Source organism: Tenrec ecaudatus, chromosome 15 (genome assembly GCF_050624435.1).
Source record: "Tenrec ecaudatus isolate mTenEca1 chromosome 15, mTenEca1.hap1, whole genome shotgun sequence".
Taxonomy (NCBI): domain Eukaryota; kingdom Metazoa; phylum Chordata; class Mammalia; order Afrosoricida; family Tenrecidae; genus Tenrec; species Tenrec ecaudatus.
In genome coordinates, this window is record NC_134544.1 from 86,321,040 (window position 1) to 86,343,003 (window position 21,964).

The 21,964-nt window shown below is 42.0% G+C and overlaps 1 pseudogene; it reads left to right on the forward strand.

The window, feature by feature from the left end:
• Nucleotides 1-1,358: 1,358 nt before the first annotated feature.
• LOC142427571 (nicotinamide phosphoribosyltransferase-like) overlaps nt 1,359-21,964 on the forward strand; it is a 54,473-nt pseudogene continuing 33,867 nt past the window's right edge.

Here is a 21,964-nt window from a genome sequence, read left to right on the forward strand (position 1 = left end):
ATGCCCCAAAACAATGCAACCACTCATAAAATTAGAATTTTGAATACCAGTGAAATTATCTGAATGAGCTAGAAATAGCTGAGATTTATATTCACACAAATTAGATTTATATTCACACACACTTGTTTATATTGACAAAACAAGTTTACAATACATTGTGAAATGGAATTGGGAGGTCTAGCACTATCATCATTATAAAAGGCTCTGTATCTCCAGTGGCAATGATTATCAGGAGCAGTTCAGATGGGGGCGGTCAAACACACCTCAGTTCACCAACATTTTTTGTCAACTCTTACCAAAGTCATTCCTCCCACACCACTCTTTGTCTCACTTCTGGGTTTGAAAATCTGTTGCTATGGCCACACAAAACTCAATAGATCAAAGTGGTCTATTAATGAAACAGGTACATCTTGGGGTCAGAAACAAGAAGCTATAGCTCAGAACCAAGATCAGAAAGTTCATAGGCAATATCTCCCTGAATGCAGAATAACTTTCTAAGTTCTTAAGTTCTTAAGAGGAGCACAAGCTCCTCTTGACAACCTTAGGACAAATTCTTCTCAGTCACCTTCACACAGTTTCGTCTTAACTTTAATTGCAAGGTCCTCTTGGACCTGCCATCTTTCACCACATACTCTCCCTTGCAGTTCTCTTCCACTGGCTTGACCTCTGGAGCCCTGGGCAGGGAAGGTGCTAGGTTGGGCAAAAGGTGCTAGGTTGGGCAAAGAAGCCATTATATCAAGAGAGAAAGAGAACTGTGTGCAGGCATGGTTTGAGAAGAGACAGAGACATTGGCCTGTCATCTGATCTGTTGATTTGGTTTTGTTAGCCCCTGCAGCCACGGAGTTCAGAATGAACCCTTGGATTAGAGATTTGCCAGCTTCCGGAAATTCTTGAGCCATTTCCTTGAATGGCAACTCCAGGCCACCTGTGTGACCTGACTTGAGAGCTCCCTCGACTCTATGAGCCAACAGTCTGCTGCATGACATTCCCATTTGGGTTCCTCAGCCACGTCAACCTATTATTTGACCAGATTCAACAACTTCACCTTGTGAGGCAGTGGACTGTGGTCTGACCTGATGATCTGGTTCATCATCCATGGCACACACATGAATGAGGAGAACCCTACAGACTGATACCTGACCACCATATAGATTTGGGACTCACCAGCTTCCACATCTTGAAGAGGTATTTGTTTTCTGGATGGCTATTTAGTTTTGTGAGATGCTGCAGAGCAAATCATGCAGCATCTTGAACCTCTACCTCATAGGGACTGGTCTACTGCTGCTGCTGCAAAAGGAACTGTACTGTCCACTGGTTAAGAGTTGTGTAATGGAGACAATGGCCAGGGTAGATCGGACATGGTGACGGAGCCAATGGTGACGGGTCCAGAAAGGATTTTCAGCCAAGATAGTGGAGCAGGCAGCCAAGATCAAGAGGAGGATATCCCTAAGGAGTTAAGAGGAGTCTATACAGATGGAAGTAAGAAATTAGCCTAACTTCAGGATGTAAAATGTCTGAGAGGGACAGAGGGAACAGACCTTCCCTTCCCTGAAGAAGATCAAATTTGCTACATGGTTCTGTAATATGAATCCCAATGTGTAGCCTATTGATTCTGACGCCAAATTATATTCTGGTACTGAATAAAACATGTACCTGTGACTCTGGGCTGCAATTAGTCCATGGCAACTGCAAAAAATTAATGAGCTGAGTAGAAGAGGGCTGTGGCAAAGATACTGGTGTCAGAACTGGAAAACCATTGGAGGGTACAGGTATGTTTAAGCTCTCCCGTATAGGAATCAGAGCTGGTGCTGATGGTTGATCCTCTCACCTGCAGGTAGAGTTAGAGGAGGTGAGAAGGTGTCAACCAATTTTAAACCAGTATCGCTACAAGGCCCGTTTTAGATGAATTAATGAGAATGCTGCTGTTTAGGAAATGTGTAAATACCACCTTCAGAGAGAAGCGTTAAAGACAATTATTCGGACAAAAATCCGACGGAATAGCGAATTCTCCTAAAGATGTGGTTTTATTTCTCCTTAAAAAATACGTATAGCGTATCAATTGAAAGATTCTCATGAGCTGGCCATAGAAAGATACATTATGAGTTGGAAGATAATGCCATCCAAAGAATCCTCATTGATGTAATAATCCTATGGTCAATATATTCTCAATCTTCTCCAGTCAAATGTCAAAGTTAGAGTCAAAGCTTATCTCTAATTTCAAATTTCGACTTTTCCACTGAGCTGAATCAGTATTATACAGGCGTCTACAATCCCAGTAGGAAATACAGAAAAGGATAAAACACTTCAGAATCACCTGGGCCTTGGTCATTTTCTTTGGTCCTAACGACAATGCCGGCAAATGGGATGCTCTATGTTTGTCCCATCTGGATCAGCTTCAATTATGTTCACAAATTACAATCTCTCATGAGGATCTCCCGAAAATAATAATATCCCAATCAGGCTCTTCTTCCTTCTTTCTCTATGCTCCTGGTGATGCCCAATCTGCAGGCTGATGAGAGAATACAATGTGAGTAACACATAACGTGTAGGTCCAGATGATGTTATTTTGTCCCTCTTCTTACACCAGTCCCCAATAATGTTAATGATGCCCTTATTGAGTGATGGAAAGCATGCTTATAACATGAGCCAGGGGTCTTTAAACTTTTGATACAGTTCACTGTCCCTCAGACCGTTGGAAGACTGGACTACAGTTTTAAAAAAAAACTTTGAACAAATTCCTAGGCACACTGGGAGAGTCAGCTGCTAAGCAGGATAGGCAGCAGCGGCAAAAACACCTGGTGGGCCTTATAAATGTCCTTGGCAGGCCGCATATGGCCCACGGGCTGTAGTACGAGGACCCCTGAATGAGCAATAAATGTAAAACTCATAATTTTCAAACATGTGAATATAAGATGACTTTATAACAAATAGAGATTGGGCAATCAAATATAAATGTCAAAAAGGAAGAAACCAAAAAGTTGGATCCCTACCTCACCCCATACAGAACTACCAATTCCTTACTGTGTGACTCTCCAGGAGACTAACAACTCAATGAACTTTGAAGATGACTATGTTAAGCATCTGGAAACATTTAAAATGGGCTATATAAACAGCTATTATAAATAAAAAATTATTTTATAGAAGAACTAGAAATTGTATAATTACTTAGAAACACTTTAAAACTCACCATCCTGTAGAGTTAGACGTATAATCTGCAGCTAGGACCCAGGAGAACTGCTGTACAGAGCTTCCGAGACTCTAAAGTCAGGACAGGAAGCTAATGGGTGTGTACCTCTGACCTTGAGGTCCAACTGTTAACAAATGTCAAATCCAAGGCTCCATAATAAACACATGGCATCTGTTAGACTGAAATTTATGTATATATTTTGAAATAAAGAAGTATTCTTCCCTCAATAGTAAGTGCACTTTGAATCCCAATAGAGATCAACTTTTTAATGTAGCATTATTTGTAGTTCCTAATGCAGTGAGATCAGCGGTTCTGAACCTGTGGGTACAGACCGCTTTGGGGGTTGAACGACCGTTTCACAGGGGTCACCTGATTCATAACAGTGGCACAATTATTGTTATGAAGTAGCAACAAAAACAATTTTATTGTGGGGTCACAACATGAGGAACTACATTAAAGGGGCACGGCATTAGGAAGGCTGAAAATCACTGAGTTAGACATTGGTCTATACAAGTATACAGTCTTTCTAGCTATGTCCCCTTAACTCCCTCCAAATCATTTACCTGGGTTTGTCTCCTGCCAATGCTAATGAGGCAAAGGAGCCTTGGTGGCAAAGTGGTGACTGTCGGGCTGCCAACTGCAAGGTCAGCAGTTGGAAACCACCAATTTCTCCTCGAAAGCAGGATGGGGCTTCCTTCTACCATGAGTGACATGGCTTTCTACTCCGCTGCAGAGTTACAATCTTGGAAACTCACAGGGGCTATTCGACCCTGTCCTATAGGGTCGCTAAGAGTCTGTGTTAACTTGATGGCAGTGAGTTTGTTTTTGTTTTTTTGCTTCAAGAGAAGTGGGCAGTTTACCCAACAATATATTGGTACCTTTGTACCTTGTGGTTATGTAAATAAACTGTCTGAAACCAAACCTGAGAATTAGTCACATTGGAAATCATGTTAGGACTAATTGAGTCCTTTCAGAGACAGAAACTGGGATCTCACTACCATCAAAAAAGAAGAGGCAGAAGTAGAGGCCTTTGGATCCTATATTCTTGCACTAAAACTTTTCAATCCAGAAGACAGGGAGCTGTGACACAAGAGAGGAAGTGATGGGGAGAAGCAGCAACAGAGACATGGTGGCAGCAGAACCAAGAGACTGAGACAGACCAGTGGGATTCCCAGGCCACAGAACAATAGAGCTGAGTGCATTTGGGCAGGAGGCTAGGAGGTGAACTGGGGGTACATCTGAATACTTATCTGGGTCACTAGATTTGACAACCCACATAGAGTTGAGTGTGTTTGGTGTGAGGCTAAGGTGCAGAGAGAGCATTTATCCGCAGAACTAAAAGACCTTTGTAACATATGCCCATTCAGGACAGAAGCCAGGAGGGTTGCAGGGCCTGACCTCACCTGCAGGGTGGCTGTCAAGATGCTGTCCCAAAGAACTGGACCTTGAGTCACTGATGATCCTAAATTGTGCTTTAGGGTAGAAAAGTAATCCCACTGTCAAATATAATTTAAGGAGAACATTTACTAAACTTTAAGAGACAACAAAAGAAACACACACATACATCATATGGATAAGGGAGGCCATTAGTAGTTCAAATGCACAGTCGAGACCTTGCATAAGCAGGGCACAGAACAAAAGGCCATGTCACAGACCATGATTGGTGACAGATCAATACATCACAGCTACAGGTGGGACTGTATCAGCAGGAATGGGACCATAATTGGGACATGCACATTTTGGATAGAAGGATTTACATGAATCGTCCAGGCCCTTCAAACTGAGGCAATCAAGGCCAGACTCATGACAACGGCCCCTGTGCTGCCCTCAGTAAGGTGAGCTCCATCAAGGACACATCTAGGCAGGCCCTTGGAGGGTGCTGGATGGAGAGGAGTGCAGGCAATCTATTTTCTAAGGCATTCTCCCCAAGGGGAAGATGATCTACATTCTTGGTTAATGATCAGAAAGAATTCAAGGAGGCTTAATCAAAGTGGGGATGCAGCAAATGGACAGAGTTGTCACTGTCATCAGCAACGAAAACCTTAAACACAATTCAGTGCCAGCGAGTGGAATCTGGTTACAGCGACCCTTTAAAAGGAGGTGGAATGGCCCCTTGTGGATTTCTGAGACTGTAACTCTTTACAATATTGGAAACTCTGCCTTTCTACCCAGGGTGACTTGTAATTCTGAACCGCTAACCTTCGAGTTAGCAGTCCAAACTGTAACCATTATGGCACCAGCCTTTTTCAAATTGGAATGCTCATAATTTAAGTTCTAATTATAAATGGTTATGTAACCAGTGAATTCTATCATTCATGGAGATGCGCAAATTGCTCGGACCCTGACCATTGGGGCAGCTTGGGTCCTTGTACACTGGTGCTTTCCTGGGTTCAGACTCCAGGAAGCCCAGATCCATCCTCCTTCTCCTCTAGTTCCTCTGCCCAGCGCTGCCCCCAGGAACCCCAGGGATGCTCACCCTTCTTGGTGTCAGGTGAATGGATTTGGTTCACAACCCAGTAAGAAGTTGAAATCCTTCCTTGTCATGCTTCAAAGTGCAAAACAGTAGTAACAGATTTCTAGCTCCATTTCTCTGTGGCAAATCTTTGATCTGAAAAAGAAGAGGAGGCAATGGTGCAAAAGGCATATCAGGCCTGTACTTCTTGTGCTAAATAGTGACCACCCCCACCACCTAGGATCAAAATCATGCTCCAAGCTGAGGGTGTTTGCATTAAACAAAAGACCACTCTACCTTTAGAGAGCAATTTTACTAATTTCTCAAATATCATTATCAAGTTTGGATTCACATCCTATATATACAATATTTATTTTTAGAATAAAGTGGAAGTATTAAAGGCCTAAAGATTCTAAAGCTCCATTGAAGGTAAACATCTTCCTTTCACCAGCAATCTAACTGAAGAAAGGAATATTTTAGGAAGAATGTTCTTTACCAGCCCATACTGTACCTCAGACTGTAACCCTTGACATACTGGCTAAAGCGATCAAGCTGAATCATGCTCATACATGCCACTCCATCCCAGGCTGAGCTTGTCATCAAGTATAACCTGCCCCAATCCCCTTGCATCCTGGGTATTCTTTACAATATCTATTCTGTGTGAAGAAATGGCTAAGGTTGGGTAGCCCATTTATGCACAATAGTGTGGTAAGTAGAGAAAGTTTTTGTACAGGTGGACAACAAGAGACAGAGGGACACCAATAGGACATCCTAGAGGTGCCTTGGCCAACACAGAGATATCCTAAACAAGAAAACCTGACAGGGGAATGCTTATTTGCCACTCTCTTTAAGTTCTTGGGTTTACGCATGTCCAATTTTAAAGCCTTTGGGAAAGCCTGCAGCCTACAGGCAAGGAATGGCAAGGGGTAGGTAAAGGGCAGAAGCTTAAAAGTACAAGAGGGATCCAGAAAAGAGATGACTTATCAACAATTTTGTCAGCTTGGCCTAGATTCTGGATTCTGAACTTTCTAGGTAATGCTGACTGAAGGCAAACAACACACACTGTAGGAATGAGCTTATTGGCTTGGGTTCAAGGATGTCCCATCCATAGTCTCAGGTGTGAGTGACTACTTGTCTGTCAAGAGTAGTCATTAAAACATTTCACTCTACACTGAAGTGTCAGCTAACAAGACCAGAGGATCCAGCCAGAGCAAGTGATCTATGAGAGTTGAGTGGGTTTCAGAATGCTCAAAAGTCTATAATCAAATGAATCAAAATTAAATTCCATGAGAAACTTCAAGGCTAAGTATAAGGCAGATAGAAGTTTAAGATTCTGGCAGCTAGATACCAGAGTATTCACACAATATGAATAAACACTTTATGTTTTTTGTCTAAGTTCACATTATTGGGTGAAACATAACAATGATTGTGAGAGTATACTTACTGACATTTTCTATGAGACCTGTAGTAACCTGTTAACAAGGTCAGATGATACTTTAAGAAAACCGTAGATCAATATTGATAATGGATCTACATGAAAAAGTTCTTGAAAATATTGGGAATTTAGTCATAAAACACGAACATAATTATATACAATGATTAATTGGAATCTATCCTACAGTTGATTTGATATAAGAAAATAAGTACTGTAATATACCAATTAATGTAAAAAATGAATAAATAATCTAAATAGACACATAAAACATACTAAACAAAGTCAAAGGCTTTTAATGCTAAGAAAATAAACCTCTACAAATCTAATATAAAACAGATATAGCTCAATATGTTAATATACTAATACACATTCCTAAAAGGAAACAGTCAAAATGTCATATTTTTTAAAAAAATCACTCTACGTCAGAAAATGGACAAACATGTATGTCCACTGTTACCAGTGATATTAAAAATTGACTGTATGTTCTAACTAGAGCAATCAGGTTAACATTTTTTTTTAAGGAAGAGGCTTCCAAAAAGAAATAAAAATTCCTCTAATCATAATTTAATTATCATATCCATAAAATATTCACAATATGGCATAAATAGCTAATAAATATTAAAACGTAGTAGACTACATTTCAACACGCTGAAATAACTCTTGGTACTTATTCACTATTAATTGCTAATCAGGAGGGGAAGGGGAAAGTGGGGGGAGAAATAGGGAACCTATCACAATGATCTATCTATAACCCCCTCCCAGGGGAATGGACAACAGAAAAGTGGGTGAAGGAAGACCTCGGTCAGTGTAAGACATGAAAAAATAGTAATTCATAAATTATCAAGGGTTCATGAGGGAGGGAATAAAAATGAGAAGCTGATACGAAGGGCTCAAGTAGGAAGAAATGTTTTGAGACCGATGATGCCAACAAATATACAAATGTGCTTGACACAATGGATGGATGTGTGTGTTGTGATGAGTTGTACAAGCCCCCAATAAATGATTTAAGAAAAAAAGGAAAAAGAAAATACAGCATGATAAAAATTATAGCATTTATCCTACAGAAAAGTAAAAAATTATTCAGATTAGAACCTTGAAATGGGGAATTTGTTTCCACCCATTTTGTGGTGAAAGTCATGGATTTAGAGTCCTGTAGTTTTCTGTAGTGTTGAAGGTCCTTATATACTGATGAATTAAAATAAGGAATTTCTGGACACATATAATATTAGAGTGATTATATAGTTACATATATAGACATACATATATGTATATGATATACAGACATATATATATATTAAGCTTGACAGCAGAAAGGATTGATGTTCACCCAAAAACTGAAGTTTGGGGACTTGAACACACTGAGCCATGGATGTTCCAGCTAGCATTGGACCCATGAGCTTCAGTTGGACTGGGCTGTTATATTGTCCTGATAATAAGCCCTTTCTTATGCATGTGTAAGTGTCTATAGTTTTATTTTTCTAGACAACCCAGCCTAAGGCAGGTTCCCATCACATTAGTGTCATATGAGGGCAAAAAAGGTGTATCTGACATGCTGCTCTTGGAGAAAGGCACAGCACAAGGAGTGTGAAAAGATAATCACCAATTCCCTGATACCAATCCAATCCTATGTTCCTCTAAGTCTGTGGATTTTAGGTGGGTGAAAATCAATTTATAAGAAAAGTATCTGAGGGGCCACCCCTAATCCTAACTACAAGGTCAGCTACCCCTCCCCGCATAAGAATTTACTTCAAAGGACAACAATGAGGCTACAGATCAAGGAGAGGGATATGACTGATCAGAGCATGTGGGAGAAAATGAAGAGGGAGGAAGAGAGAGTGAAACACATCCTGGCCAACCAAGCGTTAAGGACAATATCCCCACTCAAAGCAGCCAATGCAAAGAGAGGACCTATGGCTGGCCGCACTATGAAACATGACATCCCTCACTTACCCATAGTCCTACAGCAGACGACGCTGGAGACACTGTGTGAGAATTGCATCCAATCTGACCCCACCACACCGAGGCAAAACACTAAGGGTGTGCAACAGAACAAGGGGAGCAGAGTGAGGAAGTCCCAAGGGAGTACCAAAAACAGACTTTTGGGCCAGCGTGTGGCAGCCCATCAGACTCCACAGGAAAACACTCCTAAAGGTCAATAAACAGACCTTGAACTTTTTACAGGCTTTTCTTTTTTTGTTTTCTTTTGTTGCTTTGTTTTGCTTTTTGTGTGCCTGTGCATATTATCTCTGCAGGTCTATCTAGATAAGATAGGCTGGATAAATGATGCGGAGAAGAAAACAATGGGACCCATGGTTGGAGGGGGAGGGGGAAGGGGAAAAAGGTGGGGTGAAGGAAGTGGTGTTATCAGTGGGTGTTAACCAACCCAGGGACAAGGGAACAATAAGTGATCCAAAATTATGGGAAACATTTCTCCCAAGTCATCTCCACAAATATATGTTAGACTTAGGATACTGCTATCATTTAATGGTAAATGATTGTCAAGTCACCTCCCTGAAGGCAATCAGTTGCCAGACTACTGTCTGGTCCCACCACAAATAGGGCCCACTCCCTGCTGTTAAGGACAATGGGCTACTTCTCCCTAAAGGCTTCAGTTTGGTCTCTGCAGGGTGGGTTTATACCCTACTGATAATGGTTTCTATAGTGAGCCAGAGAACAGGTCAAATCTGCTCAGTAACAGCCAAAGTTAGGCCACTCTCATACATTTCGGGTCTGCCCATCTTGTCAAATGTATATCCTTATTCCCTCCTCTTCCAATAGCATTTGAACCCGTAGATCACCCCCCTGCCATTACTGCATTACCCATAACACAACCCTTTCCTGTGATGTATGTCTTCACCTGTAATTAGGGGGATTGCCCATCCCCAGAGAATATAAAAAACTTGGTTAGCAATAAATCTCTCTCTCTGCATGCGGACCACCAAGTGAGGCTGAGATAAGCATGCTACCATGAAATGTGTCTGACTCTATTATTTCAATCTCTCTTCTTTCTCTCATGCTATGACTTTACTATAATCTTTACTTATCATTACTGTAAATTGCACCTACCGGATCCGTGTTGATGTGTTAGGGGCTGGCCTTTCCTCTGACACAAAATCAGTGGCAAGGAGGGTGTAGATGCCTGGTAGGGATTGATGAAGGGCAATGTAACTGAGAGGAATTACTGAAACCCAAATGAAGACTGAGCATGATAGTGGGACAAGAGGAAAGTGAAAGGAAATAGAGGAAGGAGCTAGGAGGCAAATGGCATTTATAGAGGTCTAAATACAGGCATGCACATATGCAAATATATTTACATGTGATGATGGGGAAATAGATCTATGTGCATATATGTATAGGTTTAGTATTAAGGTAAGCAGATGGACATTGGGTCTCCACTCAAGTGCTTCCTGAATGCAAGAACACTTTGTTCTATTAAACTCTCATTCCATGATGCTCACCTTCCCAACCCGATCACTGAAAACAAATGGGTGAATAAGCAAATGTGGTGAAGAAAGTTGATGGTGCTCAGCTATCAAAAGATATAGCATCTGAGGTCTTAAAGGCTTGAAGGTAAACAAGCAGATATCTAGCTGAGAAGCAACAAAGCCCACATGGAAGAAGCACAGCAACCTGTGTGATCACCAGGTGTCGAAGGGATCAGGTATCAGACATCAAAGAATAAAAATCCTATTATTGTGAATGAAAGGGAGTGCAGATTGGAGACCCAAAGCCCATCTGTAAGAATCTGGACATCCCTTTACAGAAGGGTGACAAGGAGAAGACGAGTCAGTCAGGGTACAGTGTAGCAAGAATGAAAAATATTACTTTCTTCTAGCTCCTAAATGCTGCCCCCAGCCACTATCATGATTCCAATTCTACCTTACAAATTCAGCTAGACTAGAGGATGGACACTGGTACAGATAGGAACTGGAAACAAGGAATCTAGGACAGAAGGTCCCTTCAGGACCAGTGGTGAGAATGGTGATACCAGGAGGGTGGAGGGAAAGGTGGTACAGAAAGGGGGAACCGATGTCAAGGATCTACATATAACCTCCTCCCTGGGGGGACGGACAACATTAAAATGGGTGAAGGGAGACGTCGGACAGTTGTAAGATATGACAAAATAATAATAATTTATAAATTATCAAGGGTTCATGAGGGAGGGGGAGCAGGGAGGGAGGGAAAAAATGAGGCACTGATACCAAGGGCTCAAGTAGAAAGCAAATGTTTTGAGAATGATGAGGCAATATATGTACAAATGTGTTTGACACACAATGGATGTATGGATGGATTGTGGTAAGATTTATTCAAGCCCCCAATAAAATGATTCTAAATAAATAATGAAAGTCATCACGTTAACCTTGTAAAATACACAGAGTTCTTACAAGGCACAATGAACACATACTCTCTCTGCACCAAAGGTCAACACTCGCATTATTACGCGTAAGGAAACTTAGCAGACTCATAGTCACACTTGACATAAGAAGTTATTATAACGCTATGCTTTAGATTCATGGGGGAAATTCCTACACTTGTTTATATAACAAAGTATTCCCATTACTCAGGCCACATACTGCAGTAGCATCAGTGAGTATCACACACACACACACACACACACAGATAGACACACACACACACAATTTTCTTTTCTAATGAAAATATTCATACCTACTGAGATCAGGTTTCTAAAAGTTTCCATCCCCACATGTCTCTATAGTTTCCTCTAAGAAAGGTCTAGCAATGCCCATACTTCCTAAGAGAAATCCACAGCCACCTCTTCAACAGCCACAGTGTCCTAAAATATCCCATATACTCGGGTTCAGCAAGGTGCCATGCATTCCACTATGTGAAAGGATGAAGATGACAGTCCTGGGAAATAGAGACTTCATTTCACATGGATTAGACACAGGGGTCTTGTTCTACTAAAGATTTCCAACAGGGTTTAAATAACCCACTTCACCCACTAGATCAGCGGTTCGCAACCTGTGGGTTGCATGCAACCCCTTTGGGGGTCGAAGGACCCTTTCACAGGGGTTGCCTGATTCACAACAGTATCAAAATTACAGTAATGAAAATAATTTTAGGGTTGGGGGTGACCGCACATGAGGAACTGCATTAAAGGGCCGCAGCATTAGGAAGGTTGAGAACCACTGCACTAGACACATTTCCTCACTAATTACATGCTGTCCCAACGACTGCATGCTTCTAGCATAATGAATTTATTTCTGTACAGTTTGTCTGTGACCAACTGCAACCTTATTCCTATCTATCTCTGTTTCAGAATAGAGAACAGTCAGAACACACAAATCAGATAAATGACCAAAATAAAAAGCCTCAATTCCACATCATATCCTCTCTTCCATTGGAGGGAGGAGACAAATTCACCTCCTTGCACAGAACCAACCAGAATATTTATCAGAACATGAAGCACATGGTAAAAGCAAGATAACAAATAGGAAACACTGCAGAATTTGTGCTTCCCCCTGTAGTCCTTCCTTAGCCATTGGAGAGCTACTGATATGAACTAACAAAGTAGCATGCCAAAGCCCTGGATCCATGGTAGCCTCTTGGAGAATTCTACGTTATCAAGAGCTGATGCATTACCTGCTGACAGACATGATTATTTCAGGAATTATGAAATTTCCTGTAGTGTGTCTATGTTATTCAACTACTTTCCAGTCACTCTACTGTTGTACTCTATTGAACAGGGAAACAGAGCAAAAAAAAAAGGGGGGGGGCAACTGGCCAGAGTGAAAGTTAGCAATAAAATATAGATATCACCTGTAAACTGGAAATACAGGGAATCCAGGGCGGATGATCCATTCAGGATCAGTGGTGAGAGTGGAGATACCTGGAGGATGGAGGGAGGGTGAGGTGGATATGGATGGGAAACCGTTAATAAGGATCTACATGTGACCTCCTCACTGGGGGAAGGACAACAGAAAAGGGGGTGAAGGGAGATACTGGGCAGTGTAAGATGCCAGGGGCTTAAGTGGACAGCAAATGTTTTGAGATTGATGAGGGCAATGAATGTACAATGTGCTTTACACAATTGTTGTATGTATGGATTGTGATAAGAGTTCTATGAGCCCCTAATATAAAGATTTTTTTTTAAAAAAGTATCTGAACAAAAAGAATATAGGTATCCTCCAAATTTTCCCACTCTGAGACACAAAGCTACTGTCATGTAATTATTATGTACTGCTCCTCCCCTCAAAAAACACTGGACACGCTAATAAATATACACCAAGCTCATAGGATATACTGACAAAAGAGCACAATCTATGAAATATCATAATAGCATGTCCTTTTTGCTGATTGGGAAAATGTAGTTAGATTCCAATTTTCGTATAAGTAGACTGAACTTCAATGCATTTGACTGGTAAACTGTGTCAGGCTTTGAGATGTTTTCACATTTTAGATTTTTTGAAGACTTTTTCACATTTGCAGATCATGGAAGGCAGACTAGCTGAACATGATGACAACTAGCATTCTCTCAGCTGTGGGACTGGCCTCTATGACTTGTCAGACTTTTGTTCCCACATTTTTTAAGGATAGACCAGTCCCTGGAGAAGGCCATCATGCTTGGTAAGGGAGAGAGAGGCAAAGAAGAGAAAGGACTTCAACAATATGGATCGACACAGGGGCTGTCACAATGGGCTCAAACGTGGGAACATTTGTGATGATGCAGGACAGAACAGTGTTTCATGCTGTTAAATAGAGGGTTTAGGGGTTGGAATGGACATGATGCCACCTAAAAACAACATAGAAACGGTTTCACTTTCATGCTAAAATTTCACTGCGTCGCCAACTAGCTATAACATAAAGTCACATGACCTGCCCCAGTCACCCTACAATTCTGCTACAACAGTGTAACCTAATGTCGATCCAATAAGCCTTTCAAAATCTCATCCACAGTAGTGCATCAGGTGCCATGTTTTAAAGCCTTCCCATTCCTTCATGATGAACCAAACCAAATGTAGTGCTATCAAGTACATTCTAACTCATTTTGACCATTTAACAGGGAGTGAAACTGCTCGTTAGTGTTTCCCAGTCTGTACATCATGCAGCCTCATTGTCTTATCTTGATGCGCCCTGTATGCTGGAGCCACAGAGGGTATGGCCTGCAACCAATCAATTCAACCAATGAACCACTAGAGTCTCTTCCACACAACATGTTCATGATAAAACACTGCATTTATTCCGCAACCATGATTTTGAAGCAATTTCCCCTAAATTTCCCACATTGGCTCATTTAGTCTCTTGTCTCTTTTAAGTAGATGTTGCTTCCAATGGGATATAGCTGAAGAAAGTCACAAACCATCAAGTACATGTTCAGTACTGCTCAAATGGTAAGTTGCTGAATGGAGTCGGCATGCAGGTTCCCATGTCTACCTACCACTAAGTGCCTGGCAACTACATTTCTGTTCATACACCGACAGTTTGTTATTCCGTCAGTCATCGCTTACAGAGATGATCTAGAGATCTGTGTAGTACGACGAGGAGATGAAGAAAACATTGTATTCAGTTCAGATAACTGGAACTCATTTTCCTGTAAAAGCCTGGAGCCTCAGACAATACTGCTTACCTCAGGCCCATATAACTGGCTCTTACATTTATTCAACTGATTGAAGAAATGTAACACCCAGGCAGAGCAGGCACAGCATTGAGCAAATCAAAGCAAAACATGACCAATCTGTTCTGAGAGGGCATGCCATTCTAAAACCAACTGAGTTCTACCCTGGACATATGAGGTGGCTATGAATTGAAAATGAATCCACAACAACTAACAAAAACAAAAGCACAAGGTCACATGGTCACAACTTGTATGAGAAATGCAACAGAGGTGGATCCTAAGCAGTAACACATGCATATTTACATTTCATGAACTAGCACAGGGAGAAATAAAATGATCACTTTAGGAAACTAGCTAGTGAACCTTGGCATGATAAGGAAATTCTAACAATGTAGGGGGGTTCTGTGATGAGTTTGCAAATACTGTTTGATTTCCTTTCTCAAACATACAAGCAAAGCAGTCAAAGAGCACCCAGGTCTTCATGGCCAGGAGAGGGAAGCTCCAAGGTCACCCACCAAATGAAAAGCACATTAGCAATAAGTATTCATGGAAATCCCACACTGGAAAAATGAATGGAGCATGAAGAAGCAGTAGCAAGAAAGTAAAACAAAAGAGGCAATAGTTACAAGAAATGCAAATGAGGACTTTCAGGTTCATGACCAAATTGTGATGAGCCCAAAGTCACCATTTCCGTCTCAGAGAAAAAAGCTGACCATGTTGAACTCAGAGTACGGAGGTCACAGGGCATGTTTTCTGTTGTTTTGTTTTTCTGTTGTACATTAAAAATAAAAATCACTGTCATTGAGTCAATTCGGACTCAAAACATTCCCATAGGGCAGTGTACAACAGGCCCGGTGCGTTTCTGAAACTGCGAGTCTTTAAGGGAGTAGAAAGTCTCATCTTTCTACTGTGGACCAGTTACAGTTTTGAATGGCTGAACATGTGGGTACCAACCCAACACATAGCGCATTACATCACCATGGGTGCACACTGTTGAAAAACAGAAGGGGGGGGGGTTGAACATAGGCACTCTCTCAGCTGATTTCCATTCTGAAATCATTCTGCGTACCTGCCTATCGGGCCCTTTTGTTTAGTGGTGGTTTTTGTTATCTGCCCTTAGTAGTCTAATTAATTTAATTCATTGAAAACAGTGATTTGAAGGATGTGATGGGAATTAACTAATGGATAGCCCAAAAGAGTTTGTTCCTAGAGGAGAAAATACCAGACCACAGGCTATCAGGAAGGAATCTACTTGTTATGTTTTAAGGATAGTCAAACCCCAGGCTGACCTATTAAACTTAAATAAAGATAAAGGATGCCAGAAAAGTGTGTCATTGAGACTTCAATGAAGAAATAAAAAAAGACTGAAATAAATAAAAAAGTAGCATGTTCCAAAAAATCATACCATTATGTGCTCATCTTCCCAATACGATCACTGAAGACAGATTGATACATCATTAAAAGTGATGAAGAAAGTTAATGGTGCCCAGCTATCAAAAGACACAGCATATGGAGTCTTAAAGGCTTGAAGGTAAACAAGTGGCCATCTAGCTCAGAAGCAACAAAGCCCAAAAGTTGGAAGAAGCATACCAAACTGTGTGATCACGAGCTGTAGAAGGGATTAGGAATCAGGCATCACCAGAACAAAAAAATAAAATCATTGTGAATGAGGGTGAATGCAGATTGGGAACCAAGACCCATCTGTAGGGAACTGGACATCCCCATACAGACGAATTTCAGGAAGATGAGTCAGTCACAGTGCAGTGTAGTAACGATGAGACATACAACTTATCTCTAGTTCCTAAATGCTTCCTCCCCCACCCCCACTATCATGATCCCAATTCTACTTTACAAATCTGGCTAGACCTGAGGATGTACACAGGTACAGATAGGAACCAGAAACACAGGGAATCCAGGACAGATGATGCCTTCAGGACCAGTGCTGAGAGTGGCAATACTGGGAGGGTAGAGGGAGGTTGGGGCGGAAAGAAGGAACCAATTACATATATATTTATATCTAACCTTCTCCCTGGGGTATGCACAACAGAAAAGTGGGTGAAGGGAGACAACGGACCAATGTATGTATGTATGGATTGTGATGAGTTGTATGAGCCCACAAAAAATGATTTTTTAAAATAGCATATTCCACAACAACTCTTCTTCACAAATAGATCAGTTCCCAAAACTGTCACCAAAAAAATTTTTTTTCGCACTTCACAACAGTCCACAAAAGGTGAATCTAATTGCATTTAGCCTCAAATAGCTAATAAGTGCTCAAGAACAAGGTCTGGCGTTGTCCACACATAACTCCCTCCCACCACATCTGGCCAACTCACAGCAGAGCTATCAGACAGTGTAGAACTCCCTATCGGACTCCCACACCTGCACATCTTTACTGCAGCAGGCAGATTCAACTTCTCCTGCATATTTTGGGTGAGTTTGCACAGCTGCCCTTGCAGTCCGCAGCTCAATATTTAACCCACTGGGACAAAAAAGTTCCCTTGTTCATATATCCCACATACAATAAAGTATCATTACAGGAACACATAAAAGACCAACAGAAAAAGAAAAACAGCCCCAGAAAAAGGCCACCAATCTGTAAGGGACGTTAATTCCTGACACAACACAGGGCTCTGACAGCAAGCACTCACACTTCAAGATGTAGGTCCTTAAAGGAGGTCCCTGAGTAGTGGGAACAACTGAGTGCTCAGCTACCAAATAAAAGATTAGAGAATGAAGGCAACCTTAGAAGAAATCGACCAACTTCTGAAGTTAGCCAACGAAAATCTTACGGAGTATAGTTTTACTCTGAAACCACATATAGTCACCATATGAAATCCAATGGTAGGCAAGTAGTATTTATCAAGTATTATCTAATTGAGATACAAGGAGCTCATTGGTAGCCAATCCTTTATGCCATGAATGCACAAGGGCCTTTCAAAAAGGTCATGGAAAAATGGAATAAAAATGGACTTTATCAATGAACCTTTTGAAGCCACTGCATATCTGTTCCTAATAGATTATGCTACACAGTACAGGATTATGCTAAATAGAATAATGTAATACACTTTCAATTCCTCAAATATTGTACATCTTAAAAATCTTTAGGATCCCTGTTCATCTTCCATGAAAACTCAGGAAGAATATTAAGCTATTTACATATACCATCTCTCTTGAAGATCTATTAAAGTTGATATTAATTTTATTATCTAGCTATGGTAAAAAGATCAGTTAGGATACATATATCTGTACAATTCACATAAAAACTTGATAGCTGAAAATTAACAGAATGACTTTATTTTTCTAGACCTGCAAATTTTACAAATTCAACTGTGTGGTTTCTCATGTTATAGTTAGAAATTCAACCTCATTTTATAGTTTACAATAGTTTGAGTTTTCCTTCTCTAAAAGATTTCCAACTTATATAGGTTCTGGCTTTTCTAAGTGTGTGTATTTGCACATGTGTCCCTTGCTTAGTTTTTGGTGTCCCTGAGCATTACAGATGGTTAACATGGATAGGTGTTCATGGAGAGATTGGGAGTTTGTGTCTACTCAGAGTCTCCAGGGAAGAAAGCCTGGGTGATGCACTTTGAGAAACCAGTCACAGAAACCCCTCTGCAACATCCCTGTGCTCTGATTCACATGGAGTCTGCAGGAGCTGGTGTGGGTTTCAGGGCATCTGCTTGATTTGGTTCATTTCTAGGAGGAAGAATGAATGCTGGCTTCATTTGCTACCCTCAAAGCTGGCAGTTCAACCACACCAGCACATCTGAAAAAGGAAAATGAGGCTGGTTGCTTCTGTACAGATTTTGATCTCGCACACCTATAAAGGAACACTATGAGTGAGAATTGACTTTGTGGCAGTGAGTTTATTTTGGCGGGTTAGGGACAATGAAAGCTTCTAGGGGGCACAAATAGCTTGCACTAGACTGTTCCACTGAGGCTTGATGGGGTAAACAGCCCGCATTACTATGGAAGCACAGGAGATCTGCTTCCACAAATATGATGCTCCAGAAACACTATGGAACTCACATGACATAGCCACGAGATGGAATTAACTTCATGGCACCTAACCAAAGGGGAAATTGAACATGATGATCGCATATTCATGTCTATGTATGCACATGGATAGTGTGTTGGAAATATGACTAAATCAGAATAACAAACATAATTCCCATTAAGGATCGCCATGTCTATAATGAAAAACATGTCAGAGTGGCCCATCTAAATTAGTCTGTGAAGAAGCCCTCTTACTCCAGTGGTTAGAGGACTGGCAGCTCCATGAAATGAAAGCAGTTGTGTTCCATGAGGTGGCCATTGGTAACACATGGATTACAGCCTAGAAACCATAAGGAGGAGTGTAAGGTGCTATGGCATCACTCACAAAACCCACTGTAGCGCAGTGGACAAAACAAGCCTCTTATCAAGAACACATGGATAAAAGACTAGAACATTCAAGCACTACCATGCAGTGGGGCACAGAGAAAACAGTAGCTTAGCTTAAATAAGATCCTATCTTACTATATATGAGTTATATGTATATTTGGATGTTGCCTTTTATTAGAAATGATTATGACACAATTTTTAAAATGAGCTGCTATTAATAGGGCACACTTTTTGCACAGTAAATTCAAAGAAAATGAAAAAACAGTTAACATATGAAAAAAATCCAACAGGATAAAAATCGTTTACATACTTAGAATTTGGTCCCAAGAAACTGTTCTATGGAGGTCTGAGGATTAATCAGGGCCACTCCGAAAAGGATCGAATGAAAAGCTTTACTGGAGCTGGCCGCACTCCAAAAACACTCTCCAAAGCCCTCTGTGACACTGTGCCCTGTAACAATAACAGGCAGGCCACCCCCGCCTGGTCAAGAATGGGTGCCATGTAACACTAACAGGCAGGTCCAGTCCCCCCCACACACACACACCCCTTGTCCGTCCCCAAGTCAGAAATGGAAAATCTTTGAATTGCAGCCTGCCCAGGATGTTTACGCTCCAAGAAGCAGCCTAGCCTACCTACAGTATAGTTTGGCAGACCACTGGGGACAAACTGACCTTAAATGTAAAACTTACTTTGTTAGACTTAAAAACTGTTTTGTTTCACTTTTCTGAGAATGCTTTGCCAGTTTCACACAAGAACTTGCCGTCCCCCTCCCCTTGCTTGGCAAGACGCCCCACAAGGAAGTATAATAACTTCCCTTTGAAGCTGTTCGGGGCACTCGCCTTACAGTCTGAGCCTGCCTCAGTTGCTGGTGAGAGCCCAGATTCGAATTTGTCTGAATAAAGCTTTACTGTTTCCATCTGTTTCAGTGAGTGGTCTGGGCGAGTGTCTCGCTAGCTAACACCCTCTGCCTGAGGGCCATGTTACCTACAACTTTGCTTCCTGGTCAGAAGGCGTTCAATGAGGTTTACTCTACGTGGGACTCTGCAATTCCAGTGAGGACTCAGTCTGTGTGGGGATCTGGGGCCGTCACTGCTAAGGTACCCTTTTTCAAAGGAAGGTGCTGAGAAGTTAAGCTCTAACACAGACTTCGGTCAGCAGTGGAGCGGCCTGATGACCTCAAGGCTGGCCTCTCCTTTCGGTAAAGGCCATTCCGGGGTCCCCTGCTCTCGTGCCGGAGACCTGACATGGAGGGAACCGGCCTAGGCAAGAACCCGCCCCAATCGCGCCTTTCTGGAGCCAGGGGTGAGGGTGCAGGAGGAGCTCTGAGCAAGAAAAGCGGCCAGCGGTCTCCAGACCCATGAGAGGCCTGCACCCAATTCAGAAAGGGTTTCACCGGAAATGTCCCAGGGGGTCGCGGCGACCTGAAACTGACGGACAGAGTGCGGGAAGCGTAAAGTCCGCGGGAAGCCGGACACAGCTGGGGACGCCAGGCCTGCGGGGATTCCGCGCCCGGGATCCGCACAGAAACTCAGAAACTCACCCACCGGTAGAAACTCGTGGGGCACTCACTGGGCTCCTTCTCAGGCAGAGGAAGAGGGGTCAGCAGGAAATTGCATCACCTGGGGAGGGGGTGGGGTGGTGTCTGTGGGAAGAGGCAAGGCCTGGAGATAATGAGGGCGACCTGGAGGTGAGGCTCAGGGCCTGGAGTGGCAATGGATTCATTCTCAGTGGTTTCCACTTAGTCTGGAAACCCTGCTGAAACGTGTTCTCTTTGGGTGACCCTGCTTGCATTTGGAGCACGTTTGCGTGTGTTTTGTGAGTTTGAGCAGGGCTTTGTAGACTGTTGTCGGACATAAGGGCTAATGGTCGGACTTGTGGGATTGGACTGACCTGAGTTGGGATGCTTTCTTAATGTATACTTAGCTCTTATATAAAACTCTCTCTTATATACATATGAGTTTATGAGGATTTGTTTCTCTAGTCTACCCAGACTAACACAGTGCTCTCCTGTCAGGTCTGAATCACTGACCTTATGCTCACAGATTGACACACTGCCAAGTCCTGCATCATCCCGAACATTGTGGCTCAGTCTGAGCCTATTGTTGTAGCCAATGTGTCCATTCATCTTCTTGGGGGTTTTCCTCTTTGAGTTGCTGTACAGCTTTTCCGTCCATGTTGTCCTTTTCCAGGGACTTTCTCTCTCAAGAGCATGTCCAAGGTACATGAGACAAAGTCTTGCCATCCTTGAACCCAAAGGGAATCTGGCTGTACGTTTTCAAGATCGGTTTGTTCTTCTGGAAATCCATAGTACTAGCAGCACCCTTTACTAGTACCTTCATTCACCTGAGCATAACGAGCCCACTAAATTCAGTTTGAATCTCACATACTTTCAGCCTTGATGGCTTCTTTCTGACCCCTGACCTGCATTGTAAAGAAAGGTCATGTAAAGTTCTGAAGGGTGTTGGTGAGTCTCTTCTGGATGGAAGAGGAGAGACTTACTCATTTAGCACTTTCTCTGGAGCTTACGTATCCTGGATTGCCTTTGACAGATATCGGAGTAGTAGCTAACACTGCATGAATCACATCTGGAAAAGAGAGGGCTGTGATTCAATCCTGTGGGGTTTTAAAATTTCATTGTTGTCCCCATCCTAATCATGGTCCTTTGCTTCTTCCGGAAGTCAAACCTGAGGCCGTGTTTAGTTAACCTGCCACCAGCCATGATTTTGTGCCCCCCCTCGCCCCTTCAACACCTTTTTATTTTTCTTGTGAAGAGAGCAAAAGAACTCTCTTCAAACAAGGAAAGGCTTTTACAAAAGATGCAGGCAAGATTCCAACTCTTTTTTAGTTGTATATGATTACTGTTTATTTTGAACTGAGTTTTTAAATCAACATAGCTCAGGAAACCTCCAGGCATCCTCCTTCCTTCCT